The sequence below is a fragment of the Pundamilia nyererei genome, unplaced genomic scaffold (assembly GCF_000239375.1).
Source record: "Pundamilia nyererei isolate P.nyererei 1_Seehausen unplaced genomic scaffold, PunNye1.0 scaffold00167, whole genome shotgun sequence".
Classification (NCBI taxonomy): domain Eukaryota; kingdom Metazoa; phylum Chordata; class Actinopteri; order Cichliformes; family Cichlidae; genus Pundamilia; species Pundamilia nyererei.
Genome location: NW_005187568.1, coordinates 847,167 through 852,263, shown reverse-complemented (window position 1 = coordinate 852,263; position 5,097 = coordinate 847,167). Strand labels below are relative to the sequence as shown.

Genomic DNA, 5,097 nt, shown 5'->3' with positions numbered 1-5,097 from the left:
CTTGCAGACTCTTTCCACACTCTCACTCGGAGAGAATTGGAGAGATTGGATTACTCAACTGTCAGTCAATCATATGAGTGTTGATGCAATCACACCATGAAATGTCCCCAAACAGATGGCCAGTCACCACCACATGCGCACACCCCCACCCTCTGTCAGTAAAACACTCTAAGCTCCTTAGAATTTTTTTAACCATGCTTATCACTAATTTGTGTATTTTTGTGAAAGCAATCACAGTCATATTTCTGCACTGATGATGATGCTAACGACACCTCCTTTTGTTTATAAATTAACAGCTATCATTCCCATTAGTTTACATCTTTCACATCTCATGCAACAGATGAGAAATGCGCAAGCATGTCTTAATGAGTTCATGAATCCATGGCTGCGCTTAAGACAATAGCATGCCAGGGGGCTAAGTGCTGGGTGTATTTTGGGGCAGGGCGGCAACCCCAACGCTGGGCCCGACAGGCAGTGGAGGAGGAGGTTGAGCCAGAGCAGGTGTCTCGGCTGACATCTGCTTCAGTTCACTGGGGAAACACAAGCACCCTGCAGCTACAGCACTGACAGTGCCCTGGCTACATATGACCAAGGTAGAATCTTTCCACTTCTTCTTCTTGTTTTTGATTTCTCATCCAGAGGATGTAGTCTCTTTTCCTTAAGAATTGTGTTTTTTTTTCTCTCCTTTGTTTGTATAACATTAATGATTCATGTGGTAAAATTAGACTGTTGTGTGAACATGTGACTTTGCACTGGATAATTTTTTCCCTACTTTTTCTTGCTTCTTACACTTTTCTATATTCTATGTTCAGTTTTTAAGCTTAATCCATGAGAAAAACAGGATGTATTTATGTCAGGGCATTAAGGGGATTCGACCCAGATCTCTTACAGACATTAAAGAAAGAAATCGTTGGATCTTCAGTCTCATGTAATATTGATGCTGTCGTGTTTACTCATCAACCCACTTTCCTCCTGAATCTAATCAAGCTGACAACACAAACCCACAAAGCTGTTGATTCAAAAGCGCTATCGATCCAAGTTTGGGTTCCATTGACCCAAGTGCATTTTTAAAGACTTTGTAGTGTAATCAAAGGCTCTGTGGACAGGCTCTCTTCTCTATGACCTGAGCTCTGCAGACATATATTATATTTTGCCCCTATAGGTCATATACAGCCCAGATTGCCTTATTCTGTGCATTTCTCATGATCAGACATTGATTTCCCCGTGTGCTTCTCAGACAATGGATGATGATGATAAGACTAGGATATCATGGCAAGTGTGGAGGAGGATGATCTGCTGAGACAGGTTTATGCTGAATTGAGGATGGGGAGGTGGAGATGGTGTTGGTGCTAGTGGGGGTGTCTGACAGCAGTATCTGATAGAAATTCTGAGCATGCACTGGGGTGATGGTGAATCCCAGTCCATATGCGTCCTGTAAATAAAAGAAGCATTATCACAGTAATCTAACCTATTTCCAGAACTCCACATTTCATGAGAAATAAACATGCAGCAGTTCTGATCTCTGCTCCTTTGCATATATTTTATGATCAGGGCAATTTTAGTAAGCCCTGCCAGAAATTGCACTGACTTATTTTGCAGCTAGTACTGTATATGTTTTTCTCTTTCCAACGATTTGCTCTTTTGCCCTTGTGTTCGAGGCATAATTTTATTCTGCTCACACACTCTCCCGTTCCAGCCAAGAAATTGCCATTGTTTATCTCACAGCAGCCAATAAGCTCCTGTAAAAAACAAAAATGTCAGGAGGTGAAATTGATCCTGGGTCATAGATGCTTTGTCCATTTTGACATATTTAGTCATCTTTCTGGGACTGAGGTATAGATGTCTGGGCAACACCTCCTGATCGTAGCCTGGGTTTATTGGCAGTAAACCTGCATGGTTGGATCTTTGAATGTGTCAGCTTACATTTGAGCATTTCATATTTAAAGAAGGTACATTAATATGTATGTGCATATATATTTATATATGTATCTTGATGGTAAAGACACTGAAAGGCCTTATTAGTGATGTAAACTTTCAAAGAAGTCTAGTACCTCATTAACTTGTTAACATTACAATGAATCATCAATGGGGACAATCCCTGGATTTGTAAACTTGAAAAGCGGTGCTTTTTGTAGCCTTGTGATTTGGACTTTAAAGAGACCAGCACTCCACAAAGGTAATTAAATAGGCAAAACATTTTGTAACTGAATGTGTTGGTACAAAATCAAACCTTTTAAACCTTTGTACTGCTGCTAGGTCACCTGAGAATTATCTGAGGTAAGAGTTGGGTTTAGCTTTAGTCACAAACTAAATAGTCCAAACTGAAAAAACTTAAAAAACCATATCATGTTTCAAATCATGTCTGAAACAATTTGGAATAACAGTTTTTCTGACTTAACAGAAACCCTATACCTGTTTCCAGATGGATCATCAATGATCTTGGGGATGTTAAAAGGTTAAAAAAAGAATCAAAAGTGGGCATCAATTATCTCTATGAAATATTTTTATTAAGTACTGTCTTACTGACCACTCAAGACTAGATCTACCTGGCCAGTCAGCCTAACATATTTCACTGGATTGCAGAAGAAAACTGCAGCACCAAAACGGAAGCCAAGATGTTTTTTTTCCCTGTGAAATGATAGTGCTAACCTCTGAACAGATTATATTATTAAATAAACATAAAAAAATGTATTTTGCACCTACCTTGCATCTTAAGATGTAGAAGAAACACTACAAATCGGAACATAAATGGGAACATAAATTTACATTTTTGGCTGTCAAGAAGGACAAGTTACCCTAGAAAGTTGATTTTATTTATCTGAAGGCAGTGTTTTCAGAAGTTATGTTGAGGCCCAGTAATCAGCTCTAATGTATTATTGGAGAGACAAAAATTGACTTTTGCTATCCATTTTTGTACAGTAAAAGTCCAAAATTATTGTCTGTTTGTGGGAGAATCCCAGCTAGAGGGCTTTTGTACCAGCAGCTGTAGCCTCATAATTATCTGCATGACTGAGCATTCATGCAACAAAATGCTGAAAATAAATGACTTAGTGGCACTCGAGATGGGTTGTATTAATCAATAAACACATTTATAATACATGTTTAGCCTTTTTTGACTGGGGATTCGTGGCTTCTTTGTTTCTGTTGTTCTATTAAAAAAAATGCAAAGAATTTTTCAAACAGTGCAAAATTCTTGAAAGAGCAGTGTTATATATAATAGATGAACCTACATAACTGGGCTTGTGAGTATGGTATGTGTGGAGCAGTTCACTGCACCATCCATATACTTGGTAAATACTGTTATAGGGGGTGTCTAACAGCCGTGTTTGTGGAGACACGGGTCCCTCCAGCCTGAAGTCACTGATGATCTGGCATCAGCCTGTCTGGGAACAGGATTAGTGGGTGAATATGGAGGTAAGGACTTGTAGATAGATCAGCGGCCACTAACTGAGCCACACATGCAAACAAGCGCATTATCAACAGGACTAATTTAGCTACATTACTGAGCACATGTCTGCAGTAGATCGATGTGCTGTTTAATTCCCTTCATGCAGATCCTAGAATATGATGTGATTGGTACAAGAATATAAATTATAGGTAAACTGATCAACTCGTATAGTAAACAGAGAATCCCTCTCATTGATGGTCGTATTCTGCAGCAATTGTCTTTGTGGAACAAATTTAGTCTATATTGGCAGCAGCTATTTAATCCAATAGAGCTTTACTTTTATGGCAATATTATTGTTCAGAACAGTCGCCTCCTGCATTTAAGATTTTGCTCAAGTCATTATCATTTTGTTGTTACAGAAAGTCCACATTAGCTTTAATCCTTCTTATGAGAAATCCAAATAACCGTCTAGCTGGGATATAGCTTAATTAGATGGGATATTGAACGCGTATACACCCTATCCTATTAAGTTCTGGATTTTGCAGTCTTTGTTAATTGAGTTCAAACATAAGCTTGTTTTGAATTCTGGTCAGACTAAGTGTATGCTGTTTCAATACATTTTTCAGCATTATTTTACGTAGTTATTTGTCAGCTATAAATGTAAATACAATTATGATTGTAGATAAAATGTAATGTAAAAAAAATAAAATTGCATTAAAAGCTGTTTCTCAATGAATATATTCAAAAATCAATAACTAAACATTTCCTTTAGTTCTTTTTTTGGCTTTTTCTTAAAATTTCATCCCTAATAAAGCAATGTAATTATTATCCCATCTAGACCCAAATGTGAAATACTACTAACTGTGTTTAGTCTCTGTTTTGGCCTCCAGCAACACTGTTTAATGGATTGGTTTTATTGTGCAATGCTCCTGCTCAGAGCCTATGCACAGCTTTGCAGGCTGTTGCCTATATGGTGGAGTTGTTTAATGTCACCAGGTAACAAAATGTGAAATACGCAGTCTGTGGGCTACTGTAGTCTTATTTGTGCTGCTCTTGGGTTTTCAGCCAGTTTTGGAAATAGAAATTATAATATATAAAGACTTTCTCTATAGTGAAGTGAAACTTAATGTCAAAAACAATAGACACTGTGGATATTGTTTCTCGGGGTGTTTCTAGAGAGTTTATCCAATGTTGTCCATCCAACTTGCAAAGTTAAACCACAAATACTGTGAAAACATACTTAACTGTACTGTGAAATAATTTTTGATTTTTGCTGGACATCAAAACTTGCATCCAGAGATTTTAAAAATGACGTGATGTGTACCTCCAGAGGTAGGTCCGTTTGACCTTTGACCCTTGTAGGATCAATTGTCTCCTCTAACCTGTTTAAACTGGGAGAAGGTCATGTCCCTTAGAGACACATGGTGGTTACAACCTTGACCTTGTGTAACACAGCCACCTCATCTGAGTGCCTTGATGTATATTTAGGTGTGTTTCAACAGTTATTTGCTTTTGGGTCATCACCAAAGAATGCACTAAGTGAAGTTTGTCATCAAAGTGTTTTCAAAATCTTTTGAGTGCACAAGAGGAAGGATGAAAGAGGAAGGTTAAATGGGGGATGAAAAATGCCATTAGCAAAGCCTGTTTAAGGATGGAGCTCCATAGCTGATACACACACACACACACACACACACACACACACACACACA

General features: G+C 38.1%; 1 protein-coding gene across 1 annotated transcript in view; it reads left to right on the top strand.

Annotated features, from left to right (window-relative positions):
• The first annotated feature begins 573 nt into the window (after nucleotides 1-573).
• LOC102199413 (tenascin) overlaps nucleotides 574-5,097 on the top strand; it is a 104,905-nt gene continuing 100,381 nt past the window's right edge. Inside the window, exon 1 of the mRNA XM_013914033.1 lies at nucleotides 574-593. The gene's annotated coding sequence lies outside the window, so the exon portion shown is untranslated. The remainder of the gene's footprint in view (nucleotides 594-5,097) is intronic.